The sequence below is a fragment of the Musca domestica genome, unplaced genomic scaffold (assembly GCF_030504385.1).
Source record: "Musca domestica strain aabys unplaced genomic scaffold, Musca_domestica.polishedcontigs.V.1.1 18, whole genome shotgun sequence".
In the NCBI taxonomy this organism is placed as follows: domain Eukaryota; kingdom Metazoa; phylum Arthropoda; class Insecta; order Diptera; family Muscidae; genus Musca; species Musca domestica.
Genome location: NW_026712238.1, coordinates 6,342,011 through 6,364,339, shown reverse-complemented (window position 1 = coordinate 6,364,339; position 22,329 = coordinate 6,342,011). Strand labels below are relative to the sequence as shown.

Genomic DNA, 22,329 nt, shown 5'->3' with positions numbered 1-22,329 from the left:
TGTCGTGTACAGTGTCAACAAAAAGGGGTGTAGGAAAAAAATGTACCAGAAATCCTTTATGGCTAAGGCATGTCCTGAAAATTTCTACAATAAAGAACAGTGGTTTCAAATAGTTTTGCGGAGTAGGAGGTGGAAGACTCGACTCCGAATTAAAGTAATATTTTTTGACATTCCTTGACGTTTTTTTTTTTTCAGGTTTTCCCATTTTTATACCATCCACCACACATAGTATGGAGGGTATATTAAGTTCGTCAATCCGTTTGTAACTCATCGAAAGGGTTTTCCCATTTTTATACCATCCACCATACATAGTATGGAGGGTATATTAAGTTCGTCAATCCGTTTGTAACTCATCGAAATAATAATTATAGACCTAACCAAGTATATATATTCTTGATCAGCGATGATTTAGCCCTATCTGTTGCAATCACGAATTAAGGTAGGAAGCTAACATTTTGCACATACCAGTCTTTCGTCTGCAGGTAGGTCAAGTTCTAAGATGGGCTATATCGGTCCAAGATATATATAGATATAGCCCCCATATAACGGTACCCCCGATATTCGGTATATTGATGATTGTGGCCAATTTTTTTAATGAACTTGTCTGAAAATCCACACAAGAAGCTCTTAAGCCCTTTGCGCCCTGGAAGAAAACATTTCTAGAAAGGTCCATGATATAGTATAGCCTCCTCATACAACGGTACACCCCCCCCCCCCCCCCAATATTCGGTATTTTGATGATTGTAACAAAAATTTTCAATGAACTTGTCTGAAAATCCACACAAGAAGCTCTTTCTAAGCCTTTTGCGCCCTGGAAGAAAATTTTCTAGATAGGTCCCTGGTATAGTGTAGCCTCCTCATACAACGGTACCCTCCCCAACCCCCCCAATATTCGGTATTTTGATGATTTTAGCGACATTATTCACCGAAATTGTTTCAAATTTGGTATTTGAAGTTCGTACTACAGCCTATGACAAAAATTGTGCAGATCCACGTCTTCGTATAGCCCACATATAACGGTACCCCCCGACCGGAATTATTTTCACATTCTCGTATGGTCCCCAGATACACATTCTCGTATGCCCCCATATTCGGTATTTTGATGATTTTAGTTACATTTTCCAATAAAATTGTCTAAAAATCCATACTAGAAGTTCTTTTAAAGCACACATTACCCCCTGGAAGAGAATTGGCTGAATAGGTCGATGATATCGTATAGCCCAACGACAACCACACAAAGATACCCCCCCGATATTCGATATTTTGATGGTTTTAGGAATATTATTCACCGGAGTTATTTCAAATTTCGTATTTGAAGTTCCTAATTGGGACTACAACCTGCGACAGAAAGTTGTGAAAGCAGATGCACTTTCTCGCATATCCCCCATATATCGTACCTCCCTATATTCGATATTTTGATGAGTTTACCTACACATTCACTGGATTTTTTTTTTCATATTTCGTATTTGAATATTGTGATGGCCAATAGGAAATCTACGTCTTCGTATAGACCCCAATAAAAATTTATATTCGGTATTTTTATGATTTTAGCAGAATTTTTAACAGATTTTATTTTTTTGAAAATTTCCAAATTCGTTCCATATGGCGAAGAGTATTCAAAGTTCCGTCCGGCCGTTTGTTATTTCTTTTTTCTTACCCATCATATGCTATTTCTAAGAGTTTTAACTATCTTTCTTATGCAAGAAAATCCTCGAGACCTGTTATCGGAGACCTCAAGAATTATATCAGAAATGTATTGGCTTAAATGTACTCCACTATGAGATGGAGGCTATATTACCTTGTATTTCCGTTTTCAACATCTCGAAATATTCCACCTAGACCTCATAAATTACATATATTAGTGATCAGTCCACTTTTTCCATAGCCCCCATACAACAGAACCTGCTGATTATCGGTGGTTTTAAAGCATCGGTCACAATTTCCAACGAAATCGGCTGTAATAGGGGTATGTTAACATATCCAAATAATATTTGAAATGGATTTAGCCTCCATAAAATATTAGGGATTTTGAAGAAGGCCATAAATAAAGTATTCACACCGTAGAGGATATAAAAAGATTGGTTAGATTTTTTCCCAATGTTTTCGTGCCCAAGGCTTTAATACACCCTCCAGAATATTTTCGCAGTAATATTCGCCATTTATTCTGATGCCACGGTCGATTAATACGAGCCGAGAGCGACCATCGGCGTCCCACACCATCACCTTGATCGGCGCTTGAGTTCTGGTGGCCAACCGATGGTGCACATTTTCAGCTGACCTCTTTGGCAGGTAAACACGATCATTTTATTTGTTTACAAACTGCTGGACAACGAATGTTCTCTCATTGGGAAAACCAAATTCGGCAGTTCACCACTTTCGGCCAAGCGAAGCAACTTTTTGTTGCGGTGTAAGTTCTTGCACTTTTTGAAATTTCAATGGCTTACCCCGAGCACATTTTCAATATTTGACGAATGAAATATTACTTTAGAAAAAATTCTAATATTTTGTGGGGGCCCGACATATCGCATAAAAATATTGAAATATACAAGGTTTGGTTTAAATCCCTCACTTGTTTCGCATTTTATGAAAGTTTAGCTTATTCAAAATGTTAACCTTTGGTGGGGTGGGGGGTGAAGTTCCAGAAGGAGAATATTTATACTTGCTCTAATGTAGCTGGGTGTATTGCGCTATCTGAAGTTGAAGGAAACATAGATTAATGTTTTTTTTTTTTTTGAATTTTATGAGAGTTACTGGTATCTGGTCAAAGGCTGATTCAAATCGAAATAGTTTCTTATGAGGTTATATTTTTCTCTTACAAATTTTGACGTGTTATGGGGCAGGTATCACAAGGAGTGGATCGATTTTGTGTATAGAAATATTACGATGTACCAAATTTGAATGAAATCAAATACTCCTTTTGATAGTTATAGTGCGCACAGACTGACGATGGAGAGACACTCCTAGATCGACTCCAAATGTCCTGAAACAGATTTGGTTCAACGAGTCCTAGGGTCTTACAGCAATATTTCGATGAGGCACATTTTGGCCCTCTATAGTCACTTGAGTTAGGGTATTAATATATCCCTTCAAATTCCAAATTCATCTTCCCAACTCACTGTGCCACATCTTAGACACGAAGCCAAGTGAAACGTTTTAAATTTCATTTAAATGCAAAAAAAAAACACAAGTACACGTCAGGTTCAAATTTCTCAGCTTGACGTTGGTTGGCTGGCTGGTTGTTGCTTCCTTACCAAGAGGGAGGGTTAATGAGCCTAATTACGTGGAATGAATTTCTTTTTGTGTTTCGAACTTTGGTCCTTCCACTTTTTTAGCTTTCAATCATTATCAAATACCCTGCTGGTGGTTGCTGTTGTTGTTATGGGCTTTGTTGTAAATTAAGGCTTTTTGTTTTCTTGCTCCGTTTCTTGGCGTTGATGATGGTGGCGACGGCGGCGTTGCTGCAGCTGCAACAGCGACATCGACATCTACAATTGTTGTATGACTTTGACTGAATGTGTGGCGGTTGTCAAAATAATTTGTTTTGACATTAAATAATACAAGGTGACAACTGACGACAATGTCGAGTCAATGTTTCGTTGGTGTGTTTGTGTGTGTGCTGGTAGTTTGTGGTTGTCGTTATTTTTTTTAAAGCAGAGGTAGGAGTATACTTTGATGCAGGGGTAATTTTTTTAGAGTTGCTAAGTTTTAGCAATTTTTATTCTATTGCGGATATTATTTAATTTTGTCATATCTATCTAAAAATTCTGGGTGTAACTCCTGGTGAAAATTCTTCTTTCGAGGATTAAATATGTTTGAATTTTTCTTGGGTGAAAGTGGTTAACATTTTTAAATTTATGATTTTATTTTTATTTATTCAATAATTTTATCAACGGCTGTGCATTACTGTCACTGCAAATCCAATTCGACTGTGTTGTTGCCAGAGCTTAAAGGTGTTTTACTCTGCCAACCATTCTGTCTCCAAAGCCACAAATTGTGCGGGCTTAATTGCAGCTTGTTATATGTTAATTGAATTTTGTTTTGTTATCGTTATTGAAACCTTTTGTAAACGAACACATTCCCCTGTCGCTATATGAATTATTATAAATTGTTTGTTTGTTTGTTTATATATATTTTTATACTGGTATTTATGATTTTATTAAAATAAGTGCAATATGAAAAAAAATGTTTGCAGGCAGGCACCACACGTTTCAAAACATGTTCTGAAGGCGGCAATGGTTTCAAGTGATTGTTTGCCATATTGTAATTTCTAGGTCATGGCTTAATTCGGTCGCACGTACATGGTGAGGTGTCATTTAATTTGTTTGTGCTTGAAATCGATATACATATGTATGTAAATGTCATAACACACATGCTTCAAAGATAATGAATTTTTAATTAAATTACATTTAAAGACAGATTCGTATTAATTTTAGATTTTTATTATAATTAATATATATACCCTACAACACATGTGTTGGGGGTATTATAAGTTTGATTGGGCCAAAAATTAGGTAACACCTCGAAATATTGGTTTCCCACATAGGAAAGTATATATGGATCTTCATATCTCGCCGAGCTGAGTCGATCTAGCTATGTATGTCCGTCCGTCCGTCTGTCCATGTTAATTTGTAATCACTCTACAGGTCGCAATTATGAAAATTGAAAATGGAGGTGGGGCTAGGGCCAGAATAGAATCCTATTTCTTTTGAAGATTATCGCATAATATTTAGGGGTTTAAATGGACCAAAAACTAAAAAAATTCCTGATTTTGCAGTTACTCTACTTGTCGCAATTATAGACCAAACGAAGCGGAAGTTAGCATGGGACTAGAGCTTAGGGCTGGGCAGAAGCCATCCAATTTTGATGGTCATCGGGTAATATTTTGTGGGTTGAAATAGACCATATCATTTGTGATAAATAAAAGTCAACATTTCCATTAAACTGCGAATATATTTAATCCCGGCGAAATCACGAATAGACGAACAGCTCAATTCTGACCGTTACGTAGATTCCGATAGCAAATACATCGGATATATATAGCGAAATAAATACAATGTATATATACCAAGGAATGGGATGTTAGCTAGAATGCTGATATCTCAAGAATGGGTGGTCCGATTTGGACAAATTGTGTCAATTCGGAATGCCCTCTTGACATAAAAGTATAAAATCTGAAAATTCGCATAAAAAGATTCCAATAATGATGTTAATATTGATTTTGTAGTATTTTGTGATTTTTTTTTTTTGATTTTTTCATATTTTTTATCGCATGCGAATTTTTCAATTTGTCTTATAATATTGAAGTTTTATTTTGTAATATTTTTTATCTTACAACACAGGTTGGGGTTATTATATACAGATTGCAATTATCGTCCGATCCTCACGAAAATTTTCACAAGGGTGGGGTTAGGCCTATTGTTTTCAACGTTGTCCGCAATATATTTAGAGGTTGAAATGGCCCAACAACTAAAAATGTTCATGATTTTGCAGCTGTTATAAAGGCCACAAATAGAAAGCAAAGGACCCAAAATCTCGGATGAAGTTAGAGTTTAGAACAGCGGGTAGAATGGACCACTACTTTTGTGTGAAAAATACCAACATTACTTACAGGCGATATCCGAAGTACACAAAAGGCGAACTTCTGGCTTGTTTATGCTGTTTTCTTTGACGAATATAGCCAAATATCGTAGACAAGCAAATCATATAGATGAGTCTAAATTTAGAGATACAAAGGGGTCTCTTGCATTTGGAGATGATCGTAAAGTATTTAGGGGTTCAAATGAAAAAAACAGAAACATTTTCCGATCACACATGAAACCAAGAGATTCAAGAACAGCGAAGAGGTCAAGCATTTTGGATGACCATTGGATTATACTTAGTTGTAAAATGGACCACAACAACTAACAACACGACGAAGTGCGTAAATATTGGTCAAAAAGCTAAGCGTAACATCTGGACAATGCTCTATGACATAATTTCAAAAGCGAAATCTTCCAAAATGGATTTGGACATAAGTGGATTCTAACGTATTGTAGTGTTGAAGGGTATCAGATGGTCGTCCCGCACTACTATAGCCTATGCTTACTTGTTTTTTTTTTTTTTTTTTTTGACATTTCCTGTAAAGAAATTGTGCCTATTTTACGAATACAAATTGCTGATATTTTCAAAGGCGTTCTGGTAAAAGATCATAGATTTTTATAACTCTCCGAACCAAAATAGCAGATTTGTAAAAAAAAACTTCCTAGTAAAAGAATTATTGATTGTTATAAACAAGTAAACAACATTACGTTCGACCGGGCCTTTGGGTAAAGAAAAGATTTTTATATAATAGTATCTGAATTCAAACGTGTTCCACTTTCAACTTCATATACCAGTAAGACTGTTTGGGTGCTCATATAGACGACTTTATATATGGCAAAAATCATCAAACTTACGAATATCGGAAAGTACCATTATATGGGGGCTATACCAAAACGTGGACTAATATATCTCATTTTCAATACCAACCATCCTACAAACAATACAAATTGTTGTGCCAAATTTTGAAGTTTCACATCAAATAATGATATTTTTAAAGCCTAGATGTCAAAACTATATTTAAGCAAACGTTAAATAATTTAATGTTTCTTGAACGAGGAACAACGAAATCACATTTCCCCAGGAGATCAGTGTATACATAGCCCTAGTGATTTCATGGCTTTTTGGAAAACTCTGAAAAAGTAATCGTTTATGTTTCTATCAAAACTTGATGATGCTTGAATATACGCAAAATCTGTCCACTCTTGTTCGAATGGAGTTCGAAGATAACCAAAATCTGTCCACACCACGTGCAGAAATGAGCAGAATTATTTGTTTATCATCCACGAAAATTTCGAATTCGCAAAGTTTTCATATTTGAAATACTTATTGTAAAGAAACGCTACTGGTAAAAAATTATCAGAATAGCTCGACGTTTTGGTACAACTTTTAAGTAAGGTTACCTGAGACCGATAGTAACATTTTCTCACAATAAATTTTTAGGATATTTCGACTTACTACGATTTCGTTCTACATTTGTAGCCATATTTAAAAAAAAAACCAACAAGTCTAACTTTAGACCAAAATAAACCTCATATTGTTTTATGTATAGAACACCTTTAGGTATATGCACGTATTTCCGATTGACAGTTTCAAAAAATCTGGAAGAGATTTTGTAGATTTTGTAAATTCTCAAAACGCCGATACAAAAAAATCTGGAAGAGATTTTGTAAATTTTCCAAACGCCGATGCAAGTGTTCGTCATTTCGACCCAACAAAGTATATATATTCTTGGTCAGCGTAAAATTCTAAGACGATTTAGTCCTGTCGATCCGTCCGTCTGTTGTAATCACGCTACAGTAAAAACGAATTAAGATAGAAAGCTAAAATTTTGCACAGGTCAGTGTTTTGTCTGCTGGCTGGTCAAGTTCGGAGATGGGCTATATCGGTCCACGATATCGTATAGCCCTCATATGACGGTACCCCCCGATATTCGGTATTTTGATGATTTTAGCCATATTTTTCAATGGAATTGTCTGAAAATCCACACAGGGAGTTTCTTGTGAGTACTTTATCCCCTAGAAAATAAATATCTATATAGGTCCACGATATCGTATAGCCCCGTATAACGGTACCCCACAATGTACGTTTTTTCGATGATTTAAACCACATTTTTCAATGAAATTATCTAAAACAAGGAGTTCTTTGTGTGTACTTTACCCACATACATAGATTTGTCTATATAGGTCCACAATATCGTATATCCCCCAATATATCGGCACCTCCCGATATTTGGCATTTTTAAGATTTTAACAGAATTTTTAATGGATTTTATTTATTCATTTATTTATTTATTTATTTATTTATTTTTTTTTTTTTTTTGAAAATTTCCTAATTTGGAACGAAATGGTGGAGGTTATTCAAAGTTCGATCCGGATTTTTACTTATTAGCTCTCCTTCCATAATCCTGTAATTATCTTTTGTGTTGAACAGTGTAAAGGACACATTTTCTACAAATTAGTAAATATTTATATTGAGTGGATGTAATAATTTTTTCTTAAACTTCAATTGTATCAGTTGGAGTGGGAATTTTGTAGTCCCTCCAAAAGGCCAGCATAATTGGCATAATGTCAGAAATAGAAATATTCCATACGAAGGAAGCCTCTCTGTTTCCCTTACAAATACACCAAGAAACTATTTTGAATTAAACAGCTAAAAGGCTCCCACAAATAATAATTGTTCAATTTACTCTAAATGATTTGCCATATTCCAGAAGAGGGTTTCGAAAGCCACTAACAACAAAAAAGAGTACTTTTTTTCAATTAACTTTTAAATTATTACCAAGCTGAAAGAAAAAACAATTCTGCCAATTCATGGTTGGTAATTATGAACGATATTCAAATAAATTGTATGATAATAATTGTTATTGTATGAAATTTTAAGGTTAACTTTGGTCTAAAATGGTTGTTAACATGTACCACACTATGTTTTTGTGGGAGGGGTAGAATGAAAAGTCTGGCTTCTGTCTAACTCGACGAACAATGGTGACGAAGTAAAAATTAATAATGTATTCTATTTTCACAAATTATAATTTTTTTTTTGGTTGGTTAATGATTTCAAGTCATTAAAACTATAGCTTTCCCCAATACGCACTCAAATGGCCATAATGGGAACAGCACCAACAGAAAATTTTAATAACAATTTTATAAAGGCAAAAAAAGCCGCTACTTTGTATTACCATTTCAAAGGGAATATTTGAAAAAAAAAACAAAAACCTTCCAAACAATTCCTGCTGAGTATGGCGCTTAAAACTTAGATTTGACTTTGTAGTTAGTTGGCTTACTTGCTCGGTAGGGGAGATGATGGTTAGGTTGGGTTTGATGCTGGCAGGGTTTCGCGCAGTAGTCCGCACTTAAGGTTAACAACGGGGCGAGTCAGTGGCTTCTAAACTAAAGCACAAAAGCCGATTTTGGTGGCTTTTATGAATATTGTTTTCTAAATAGGTTTTCGATTTTCTACTTTTTCCAACTTAAGTGGAGATGGCACAACGGCAGCAGCGAGGGCTTGACAGATAGCATGGATATTTCTAGTGGCCCACAAAAGTCGTTGGTGTTGGTTCGACGATTGGTCGGTCTTTCAGTTGCCTGTTCATTGTGTTAATCACAAAATTAGTAAATGACACGGCGGTTTTCTTCTTTTCTAAACAAAAGAGAAAAAAGTGAGTAGAAAAATATATAGGAGCACCACTGGTAGTAGTTATTACAGGGTTAACAAAATTTATAGACAAAAAAAAAAAAAAAAAACAACCGTTTCATCTTTTGGTGGCATGTGGTGGGAGCCCTCTTGGTGGCGATGATGGCCGTGGTGGTGGTGGTGGTGCTAATGCCGTTGTTGGTGATGATGACCATGTATTATCATCATCATTAAATTATTTCTTAATTTCTATTGTTATGCTGATTAAATGGACGCCGGTGCCGCCATCAGCAACAACAACAACAACATTGTTTTTCTCTTTTTCATAAAATGCAATGAATTTTTGTTTTAAAAGGCCAACCGAGAAAACGTGAAAACAGAAAAATTATTAAAGATGATCATCATGGGAAAAATATTTATGAATATTTATAATTATTTGAAGTTTTTATGCTTTTCTCAACTTCTCCATCTTTATTTATCATTATTATTATTGTTGTTATTATTAACAACTCGTTTTTAATTTTCTTTTTAATATTTTACGATTGCGCCAGCTTAAATGTCCAACGGGGTATTTATGAGTTTAGGCCTTATTAATTATCTCATATGCGCATGGGTTCGAAGATATGGAAATCGATTGATCTGGTACGGGTGTCAAATCTAAATTTCTGATAATTTAGATGACATATATCAATAAATAAAAAAGCTTTTTATAAATAATTAGTTGAAAATGAAAATCCAGAGACAAACTCAATGTAATAATGAGATATAACAACAATTTATATTTTTGTAAAAAATACTAAAAATGTCAACTTATAATATTTGAAATTTTTAAAGTGGTAAAGTAAAAAAGAAAAAATTTTCACATTCATGTTGTATGCTCTCCACGACAATATATATGAAGGGTATATTAATAAAAAATAGTCATTTTAGACCGGCCGTTTTATACGTAGTTTCCAGGGTGAGATAAAAAAACTGCAACAATAATTTTTAATTATACCCTACAACACTATGTGTTGGGGGTATTATAAGTTTGATTGGGCCAAAAATTATGTAACACCACAAAATATTGGTTTCCCTCATAGGAAAGTATATATGGATCTTCCTATCTCGCCGAGCTAAGTTGATCTAGCTATGTATGTCCGTCCGTCCGTCTGTCCGTCTGTCCATGTTAATTTGTAATCACTCTACCGGTCGCAATTATGGCCCGATCTTCACGAAATTTAGAATGGAGGTCGGGCTAGAGCCAGAATAGAACCCTATTTCTTTTGGAGATGATCGCATAATATTTAGGGGTTGAAATGGACCAAAAACTGCAAAATTTCCTGATTTTGCAGTTGCTCTACAAGACGCAATTATGGACCAATCGAAGCGGAAGTTAGCATGGGCTAGAGCTTCAGGCTGGGCAGAAGCCTTGCAAGATTGGTGGACATCGGGTAATATTTGGTGTGTGAAATAGACCATAACATTTCTGTTAAATAAACTTCAAATTTTCCATTAAACCGCGAATAATTTTAATCCCGGCGAAATCACAAATAGACGAACAGGTCAATCCTGACCGTTGCGTAGATGCCGATGGTAAATATATCGGATATATATAGCGATATATATACAATACATATATACAAAGGAAGGGGATGTTAGCTAGAACGCAGAATTCCCTATTGGCATAAAAGAATAAAATCTAAAAAATCGCATAAAAAGATGTCAATAATGGTGTTATTATAGATTTTCTTGTATTTTGTGACATTTTTTATTTTTTCATATTTTTTATCGCATGCGATTTTTTTCAATTTGACTTAATATTGAAGTGTATATTTTGTAATATTTGTTCAACTTACAACACTGGTTTTGGTTATTATATACAGTCTGCAATTATCGTACGATCCTTACGAATATTTTCACAAGGGTAGGGTTAGGCTCAGAAGGGCTAGGCCTATTATTTTCAAAGATGTCAGCAATATGTTTAGGGGTTAAAATGGACCAAAAGCAGAAAAAAATTCCTGATCACACAATTGAATCCAACCAACACGCCTGAGAAGAGAGTTATCGACAGGGAATAATTCTAGCATTTGGTTGACCATTGTATTACATTTAGCTTTATAATGGACCACAACAACTAACAGCACGACGGAGTGCGTAAATATTGGGCGAATGTCTCTGTTCAAAATGCTGAGGGTAATATCTGGGCAGTGCTCCGTGACATAATTTCAAAAGCGAAATATTCCAAAATGGATTTTGACATAAGGGGGCTTTTAACATGGTAGTGTTGTAGGTATCACATGGTCGGCCCCGCACGACTATAGCCTTTGCTTACTTGTTTTTTTTTAATTTCATTGAATTAAAGTTTAGATTTGTTCAAATTGATCGCCTTTGTCACGAATTATGGCCTTCAAACGGCCAATGAAACCGTCATCCGCTGCCCGAATGTTTCTCTGCGGCATTTTAGCCCATTCCCGTCAAAGAGCTTGCTTGAGGTGATCGATACTTTGGTATTTTATACCCTACACCACAAGGTGGTCAGGGTATTATGTCTTTGTACATTTGTTTGTAACAGGCAAAAGGAAACGAGATAGACCCATAGTTCCTTTTGATGATCTGCATAGAATCACATTCTGAGTCGATTTATGCATGTCCGTCCGTCTGTCCGTCCGTCCGTCTGTCCGTCCGTCCGTCCGTCTGTCCGTCCGTCCGTCCGTCTGTCCATGTATTTTTGTAAACAAAGTACAGGTCGCATTTATTGCCCGATCCAGATGAAAATTTTCACAGATCATTTGTTTGGCCCAAGGACGAACCCTATTGAAATTGGAGATAATCGGTCAAAATTTAGATATAGCTCCCATATATATCTTCGTCCGATTTGCCTTTTATTGTGCACCAAACGTGTAATATCAGTCCGAATAGTATGGAATTTTGCACAAATCATTTGTTTGGTCCAAGGACGAACCCTATTGAAATTGGAGATAATCGGTCAAAATTTAGATATAGCTCCCATATATATCTTCGTCCGATTTGCCTTTTATTGTGCACCAAACGTGTAATATCAGTCCGAATAGTATGGAATTTTGCACAAATCATTTGTTTGGTCCAAGGACGAACCCTATTGAAATTGGAGATAATCGGTCAAAATTTAGATATAGATCCCATATATATCTTCGTCCGATTTGCTTTTATTGTGCACCAAACGTGTAATATCAGTCCGAATAGTATGGAATTTTGCACAAATCATTTGTTTGGCCCAAGGACGAACCCTATTGAAACTGGAGATAATCGGTCAAAATTTAGATATAGCTCCCATATATATCTTCGTCCGATTTGCCTTTTATTGTGCATCAAACGTGTAATATCAGACCGAATAGTATGGAATTTCGCGTGTACGATCAGATTGGACCTCAAAATAAGTATGCCAAATTTCATCGAAATCGGTTCAGATATAGCTATAGCTCCCATATATATTGTTTATCCGATTTGTTATTTTTGTCCTCCGCAGCCGTAATATGCACTCTGTAACAACAATATTTAGTGAAATTTATCAAATACTGCTCAGAAATACATTTGCTAAATTTTATCGAGATCGGTTCAGATTTGGATATAGCTCCCACATATAACTTCGTCCGATTTACATTGGATTGCGCACCAAACGTCTAATATTTGCCCAAATTGGATGAAATTTGGCACATACGACCGAATTGAGTCTAGAAGCTAGTATGTCAAATTTAGTGAAGATCGGTTCAGATATAGCTATAGCTCCCATATATACTGTTCATCCGATTTATCATATTTGTTACCCACAGCCATAATATGCACTCCGTAACAACGATATTCAGGGAAATATATCAAACAGAGCTCAGAAATATCTTTGCCAAGTTTTATCGAGATCGGTTTCGATTTGGATATAGCTCCCATATATATTTTTATCCGATTTCAGATTAATTGTGCACCAAATGGGCAATAAAACTCAGAATTTAAAAGATACAAATGCATATTTAGTTCTTTGAACTTTAAATTATAATTATAATCATAGCGTGTATGATTGAATTCTCCCATAAAAACTTTTAATTGTTATGCGCAGCTCAACTAAATTAGCAAAGTGGTGTAGGGTATCATAAAGTCGGCCCCGCCCGACTTTAAGACTTTCTTTACTGGTTTTTAGTGCTAAAATTCTTCAGATACAATAGTCCAACGGATTGGTATCCGGAGATTTTGGTGGCCATTGGCCCGACCAAGTTTTTATTTTTCCTTAATGTTGTTCAAGTAAAAAAGAATACCCTCCACCATTTGGTACAAATTGGCATTTTTTTTTCAAAAAAAAAAAAAATAAAATAAAATCTTTTAAAAATCCTGTTAAAATCTTAAAAATACCGAAAGTAGCCGTATATTAAGGTCTATACGACGACGTAGGCCTGCATAGGCAACTTTTGTCATAAGCTATTACAATATTCAAATGAGAAACTTGAAAAAAATCTGTTTAAAATGTAGCTAAAATCATCAGACATAATACACATTTGAGTAAGTTTTTATCAACTTACTTGTTTTCGTTCGGAAGCTAAAGTGATTTCCACAGAGGGACAGACGGCGGACATTGCTAAATCGACATAGAATTTTATGCTGATCAAGAATATATATACTTAATGGGGTCTAAAATGTATTTTTCGAGGAGTTACAAACGGAATGTCAAACTTAATATACCCTCCATACTATGGTGAAGGGTATAAAAATCATATAAAATGCAAAAAAATAAAATAATATTCTGAACGAAGTTACTTCACTTTATAACCTATTTATGGCTCATTCCATATTTATGTTTATTGTTGCTATCTAATATTGCAATATTTAATATTTTTCCCAAATTCAATATTTCATTTCCAAGTATGAATGTGTAAAAGTGATTTGATGCGTTTAGACAAGTTATGGCAATTTTAAGAGTCACGAACAAACATATTTATTTTTATTTGTAATTATGAAGCTAGTTTATGTCTTAAGCGTTAATTATGTTTTCCAACATTAAGACACTGAGGTTTTTAAGCAGATGAATTAACGAGTGTATTAAGCTTCTTGGCACACACAGAGAGGCACACACTCACACTCAACATAAGAAAATGAGCTGTTCATTCGATTAATAGATCCTCATCATTTTTGTGGTTTAAAAGAAATTAAACTCAAGTCCCGATGAACCCCATTCGGCTGAGCTATGCGTGTGAGTGTGTTGGTGTGTGTGTGTGTGTGTGCGTTTGTAAATGGCATTTAAATCAGCTTAAAACATAAACAGCGCTTAACTTTGAACTTGGCCGCTTCGATTGTTGGCTAAATGATTGATGTGTTATTAATTTTTTGTTGTGGCGGCTCTTATGGCCTCTATGTTGTTGCTGTCGTTGTCTTGCTGTTCAAAGTCTTGGGCATATTTAAAATAAGCCGACGTCCATGGACCTGGGAGCTGAAATGTTTATCCATTGTTGTTTCATACAAAGTGTTCACAAAACCCAGTGAGAAAAGAAAAAAAAAAGAAAGAAAAACAAAACCCCATCTAAAACAAGACTAGTTTAGATTTTGCCTATTTAGGCAGATAAATAACGATGTAGCTGTTCCAATATTTTCTGTTAAGAAATTTGCGCTCAAAGCGTTTACATGTTACTCAAAACAAAGTAAGTGCCTCGAAGGCTTCTTACACACTCCAGCTTTTTAATGGCAACAACGGCGGCACTTTCCAATGAAGTTGAAATTTAAGAATGGTCATCAATACGCCGTACATTCGTTAATGGTTGCTTACGTTTTTTTATAACTATTCTTCATCCATCCATCCATTGATTGAGCCCGGTAGTGGCAGTGTTGACGTTGCTTGGCTATGGGTGATATGTTTTTATTTTTTGCCTTTCTATCGTTGTTAGCCAGCTAGTTGTGACAGTTTCTGCTGAGGAGATTGTGTCGTTTTGTCCAGCGAGGCTTTTAATCACTTCACATTCAATAATTTACATAACTTGTCCCAGCCATCGATCAGTGAGTTTTGAAGGCGCAGCGGCGGGTAGTACTATTACATATTAGTGAGGGTGGGGAGGGGAGAAGAAGAAGCTGAACATGACGAAGGTGGTCGAGGGTGTTGCATTGGCAATGTGTTTTAAAGAAAATGTCATAACATTTAATAAATTTACGTTTAAATTATTCAACGCTGTAGCAAAGGCGGCTTGTTGTGGTGTAATGTGAGTAATAAAATTGCCTGGAAATTGATTTACATAATTTGTTGGCATTATTTATTTCAGGTTTTAGGCAGTCTTATTTTTAAAAGCAGGAAATGTGATGTGAAAGGATTTATTGGTAAATGATGAAAAATTGGATGTGATTTGGAGAAAACATACATTGTTTCATAAATATAGAGGAAAAGGAGGAGAACTTCAATTTGGTTGGGTCGAAATATTTACACCATACCCCTAGGAAAGCCTAAACTGTAGCAAAATCGGTAGGTTTCAAACCGAAGTTCCGTTATGGCCATTTATAAATACTCCATGTGATTTATAAATCCAATACAACTCTTTGTAACTCAGGAAACATTTTTTAGAAAAAAAAATAGTCATCATTACTGAGAATTAAAAATCCTTAGGATTCCGCATGCCTTATAATTGGGATATTTTCTTCTATAAAAATAGGTTTTTTACATTACATATTTCACATGTTTTAATCCTCATTACTGAGAATTTTTATTCAAGGAAATAATCAATACTTTGGATTTCCCATGCCTTATTATTGAAGTATTTCTTCTATAAAAAAATAGTGCCGATTTTTTTTCTGCAAAAAAATAGCAGTCCACCTTAATCAGTTTTTTCTTCTACAGAAAATATATTTTCTTCCCTTTAGGAGAATATCCTTCATACAGAGTGAGATGAAAAAACTGCAACCAACTTCAGATTGCTGTCATTCCAAAGCCACTCGTCCGGCAGCTGTTAAAATTATTCCAGTGACAGCTCATCATATTGTCTACAAGCGTACAAAAGCATTTTGGTGAGAATTTTCCAGAAAAAAAGTTATTCGTGATGGAATTCAAGCGTGATAGTGAGATTCCTTTATATTTGGCTGGAAAACCACAAGTGCCTATCGTTAGAGCACTCCAGCATTTAAATGTAAATAAATCTTTTGTGTCTCGTACCATCGCTCGTTACCGTGATACTGGTAGCGTAGCCCGACGTCAGGAAATCGGACGGAAGAAAACAGCAACTTCAGCAGAAATTGTTTGAAAAGTAAAGAAGCGACTTGATCGAAACCCGCGTCGCAGTGGCCGAAAATGGGCTCATGAACTGAACACATCGCAATATTCCATTCGGCAAATTTGAAAAATTAGCTCGGAGTAAAAACGAGTAACGGAAAGAAAATAGACTCAAAAGAGCTAAAGAGTTCTCCGATGAGAAAACATTCGTTGTCCAGTTGTTTGTAAACAAAGAATTCAAAGAGATCAGCGGAAAATGACCACAAGTTGGCCACCAGAAGTCAAGCGCCGGCCATGATGATGGTGTGGGCCTCCATAACAGCCAATGGTCGCTCTCCCCTCGTATTAATCGACCGTGGCATCAGAATAAATGCCGAATATTATAGCGAGAATATTCTGGAGGGTGTATTAAAGCCTTGGGCGCGCAGACCTTAGACATTCCAACAGGACTCAGTACCATCGCACTCAGTACCCGCCACTCAAGTATGGTTACAAACAAAATGAGGTTCTTCGCTTTATTTCCAGCGCACAATGGCCACCATAATCTCAGGATACCAATCCGTTGGACTATTGTGTCTAGAATATTTTGGAAAGCAAGGTTGGCATTAAAAAATACCAAAGTGTCGATCACATCAAGAAAGCGCTTCGACGGGAATAGGCCAAAATACCGCAAAGCAACATTCGGGCAGCGTGTGACGTTTTCATTGGCCGTTTGAAGGCCATAATTCGTACCAAAGGTGACCAATTCAAACAAATCTAAAATTTGATGTTAATTTGCGACATTTTTGCTTTCATTTAATAAAATTTAAAAAAAATGTAAATATTATGGCGCTTGACTTTGGTGCAGTTTTGTTTATCCCACCCTGCATGTATGTTTGATTGGGCCAAAATGTTTTTTACATCTCAAATTATTGATATTATATCCACCACTTTACGAGTTGAGTCGATGTAGTTATGTGTGTGCATCCGTCCGTCTGTCCATATTAATTTTTAATGAAACAGGTCGCAATAATGACCCGATTTTCGGAATAGGAGCTTATAGACCAGCCGAATTGGCCCAAAACTGTAAATTTTACTGATTTTGCAGCCGCTCTACAGATTACAATTAAAGGCCAATCGACACGGAATTTCGTACGAGTTTAAAGTTTAGAACAGGGCAGAAGCCTTCGGACCTAAAGGTGGTTTTCAATATATTAAAGTCTTGCCTTGCCAGTCACGGCTATAGCATTTGATTACTTGTTAAAAAAATGTAGTTAAGGTGTTCGACGAATCAAGACGTTTTTTTTTTTTTTTTTTTTGAATATCCTCTTTAAGTTCTTCAAGGATTAAAGTTGTTGATTGACCATACCATGTTGTATATACCCTCCGTAGTCATGAGGCTGAGGATAAAATAAAGTTGGACATTGGTCTATAAAAATATGTCCATTTTATTTCCGTTTAGAACTTTGTTTTCGATCAGATTTACCATGATAAACGTATTCACTTTCTTATGGCTAACAATATTCAAACATTAAAACAACATTACAAAACTCCAACAACTCTCTAAATATACCTTTACTGAAAATATCCACCTGACCTCAAATAATCTCCTCAGAATTGTAACACTTTAACAACCGTATATCCTAAATCCTTCTTTAATCCCCAAAAATAACCGACAAAGAAAGTTAAAAAGTCATTTTTGTTCTCTTTTTCCTTCCATTATTACACAAATCTATGATCTTATCTTGATGATGGTGAACGAGCAAAGCCTCTTATTATATTTTTTCTCACACTTATCCACATAAATCTTATATCTACAAAATCACAACAACAATCCTACCTAGAGTTGAAAATAATCTTCTCATCAAAACTCATCATTTTCACTTTACCCCAGCAAACAACTACAACAACTTAGTGATATCCTCAAAACTATATCAGATTTTGGTTTTGTTAAGGCTATTGTCTCTTTTATCTATTTTTTGTGTTTCAAACGTCATAACCACTTCACACCTAACTTTATTATTACGACTCTTTCTCCACTCATGTTATCCTTTTAAGTGTGAAGCAAGGAAACAAAGATAGAATAGGGCACGTTAAGAAGCGTAACTGATCTTTTTTACAAACATTTATCCCTAGATGTTGATGATGAGGAATAGTTTTATAACTGCTACAACAAATTGTGGAAGTTTTCCTTTTTAACCTCATCATGCCTCCTCGTAAAGCAGATTTGATGCCATGATGAGATCATTACCTGTTTGCTTGCAAAAAAAGTACGTTACAAAGTCTTTTTTTCTCTTTCCAATGGAAAATCTCGATTTGAGTTGAAAATTTTATGCATTGAAATTTCCACTTGAATTACTTAATAAGGTGCATCGAATCGATTATGTCTGCGAAAAAGGGCAATTGCGACAATGTTCTATTGCTGTTTTGGATTTTTTTTTTTAATTTCGAAGCTATGATTGTTTGATTCCATTTTGTGAATGATATGGGATTTTTTCTAATTCTTGGGGAACATCAAATAATAACGGTGTACCGTTATAGTTAGAATTGGATATTATAAGTTTGATTGGGCCGAAAATTATGTAACACCTCGAAATATTGATTTTCCACATAGGAAAGTATATATGGATCTTCCTATCTTGCCGAGCTGAGTCGATCTAGCTATGTATGTCCGTCCGTCCGTCTGTCCATGTTAATTTGTAATCACTCTACAGGTCGCAATTATGGCCCGATCTTCACGAAATTTAAAATGTAGGTGGGGTTAAGGTCACAATATTTAGGGGTGGAAATGGACCAAAAACTGTAAAATATACTGATTTTGCAGTTGCTCTACAGGTGACAATTATAGGCCAATTGAAGCGAAAGTCAGCATGGGGCTAGAGCTTTGGGCTGGGCAGAAGCCTTCCAATGTTGATGGTCATCGGGTAATATTTAGTGGTTGAAATTGGCCATATCATTTGTGATAAATAAAAGTCAAAAAGTCAAAACCGCGAATATTTTTAATGCGGCAAAATCACAAATAGACGAACAGGCCAATTCTGACCGTTACGTAGATGCCGATAGTAAAAATATCGGATATATATAGCGAAATATATACAATGTGTATATACAAAGGAAGGGGCGATTTTGACAAATGTTGTAAATTTAGAATGCCCTTTTGGCATAAAAGTATAAAATCTAAAAAAATCGCATAAAAAGATGCCAATAATGAAGTTAATATAGATTTTGTAGTATTTTGTGACATTTTTTTTCATATTTTTTATCGCATGCGATTTTTTCAATTTGACTTATAATATTGAAGTGTTTATTTTGTAATATTTTTGCACTTTACAACATAGGTTGTGGATATTATATACAGATTGCAATTATCGTCCAATCTACACGAAAAGGGTAGGGTTAGGCTTAGAAGGGCTGGGCCTATTGTTTTCAAAAATGTCTGCAATATATTTAGGGGTTGAAATGGACCTACAACTAAAAATGTTCCTATTTTGCCGCCGTTATAAAGGTCACAAATAGAAACCAAAGGACACGAAATCTCGCATGAAGTAATTTTTGTCTGAAAAGTACCAACATTACTTACAGGCGATATCCGAAATACACAAAAGGTGAACTTCTGGCTTTTTTGTGCTGATTTCCTTGACGAATATAGCCAAATATCGTAGACAAGAAAATCATATAGATGAGTCTAAATTTGGAGATACAGAGGGGCCTCATGCTTTTGAAGGTGATCGCAAACTATTAGGGGTCCAAATGAACCAAAAACAGAAAAAAATTCCCTTTGTGACCTAATTCTAAAAGCGAAATCTTCCAAAATGGATTTGGATATTAGGGGGCTTCTAACATGTTGTAGTGTTTTAGGGCATCATATGGTCGGCCCCGCACGACTATAGCCTTCGCTTACTTGTTTTTATGTGAAATTATTTTTAATACCAATCAGCACGAAAGAGAGGCGTAAAAATTGGCCAAATGTCCCGATCCAAAACCAAGGTTACATTTTTTTGCAGGACTGTATAGCATATTATCTCAATAAACTCGAAATTGTAGTGAACAAATGGTCGGCCCCGCACCACTACAGCCTTTACTTGCTTGTTTTTTTTATTATTTTGTAAAAAGTATTGTTACAAGTTAATTTGGAGAAATTTTCACTATTTTCTCTTAAATTAGCCAAATGTTCAATTCAATTTCCAATTAAATTTTGAAGAATAAGCGAGATAAATTTTGACGTCAGATATATTAAAAATATTATAATACCCCCAACACATAGTGTTGTAGGGTATAATAAGCAAGATGACATACCTAGAATAAACCTTTAAATTTTATTTTAATTGCCGCAAGAAATAGAAACTTCTTTTTTTAAACGGCGAATGTCAGGAGTATATGGTTAAGTCCTTTATAGGATCTATTTAAAATTTGGTATGTCTCACAAAAAGTTTAAAGTCCATCTTACCCCCTAAGTATAAATGACCATCCAAAAGTAGGCTTCTGTCCTACCCTAAACTCTAACCCCTTCTACAATTTCACGTCGATTAATCTATAATTGCGATGTAAAAAGGGACTTAAAAGTCAGGAAAAAAAACATTTTTCAATCTTTACATTCCCTACATATTTTGCGAACATCTCTAAAAACTGTAGTCTCCTATTCTCATCCTTATCCTCAATCCATACAAAATTTCGAGAGGGTCAGGCCATGATTGCGACCAGTAGTTTGCCTTCAATTAAAATCGATTCAGGTCGTCGAGATATAAAGACCACAACGAGGGTCTAGAATCAATGTTTTGCGGTGTTACAATAATTTTGACCCAATTAAAATTATTCTTCCCTTAACGCAACGCTTATTAAAATTGCAGTGTCGCCAAAAATCTGCTCTAAATTATATTTGACACTACATCTGTTTCAATTGCACCTCGGATTCATACAATGGTACTATATGTTTTTCCGTCGGTTATTTTAAATAATCATTATTCTAAAGAAAAGAGGATCTAAATAAGGCGACTTTAACTCGGAAAACGTAAGATATCTGTAATCCGTTTCTAGGGGACATAACTCCTGAATTTAAAAGAAAATGTTAATTTAAAAGAAGGTAAAATGAATGCTGCCTTTAAACAAAATATTTTATGCCTTTCGCTATAAGGGAAAGCATACGGAGAATCGGGGTATCCACAAACCAAAAAATACTAATAATTATAATAATAATAATTAAATGTCAGGGTGTACCTATGATATGGGTCGTATATCATAAATTGGAATTTTTTTCAAAATAACAATTTATACTGATTTCGCAAATTTAACTGAAAAAAAAAAATAAATGTGGCAAAAATCTTTAAAACCAGAGTTTTGTTGGTGCCTCTGTAAAGGCTATACCAAAATTGGATTTGCATGGCCTATTTTCAATATCAAAAATCCCCAAAAATGTATTCACTATTTGGAAGATAAAATAATTCTCACTAACGTACAGGCGAAATACCACTGAATAATGACACCATTATCACAGAAATGTATGATTGTGTGTATATATGTAGCTTCAATATAGGAGAGATCTAAGTCTTAAGTATTCTAAGTCAACCTGATTGCACCCTATATTGATTTTTTGTTTTGTTTGGATTCCCAATGTGAGTCCGAAATATCGAATTACGTCTGATTTGATTGGAAATACTGGAAATCAGCAAATAAATTTGTAACATGGGGGATATACCATAAATTTAATCTAAATCGAATATTTTTGGCAAGAAGTTAAGCTACCCGAAATATCAAATGAAATTTGATTTTGATGGAAACTGGGACAAAAAGTATCAAAATTCCAAAATCATAAGCTACCGTTATATCTGGTCTATATCAAAAACTGGTCCTACATGAAACATGTTTTTTTTTTTTTTGAAGCAAGAATATTTTGCACTTATTTTTTGTGCCCTATTTGCAAATAATTGTCTGAATAATATTTTGAATTTAGCAAT

The 22,329-nt window shown here is 35.0% G+C and overlaps 1 protein-coding gene across 1 annotated transcript in view; it reads right to left on the bottom strand.

Annotated features, from left to right (window-relative positions):
* Nucleotides 1-22,329, bottom strand: part of LOC101891646 (transcription factor Sp9) — a 126,254-nt gene that overhangs the window by 101,864 nt on the left and 2,061 nt on the right. The gene's annotated exons all lie outside the window — the stretch shown is intronic.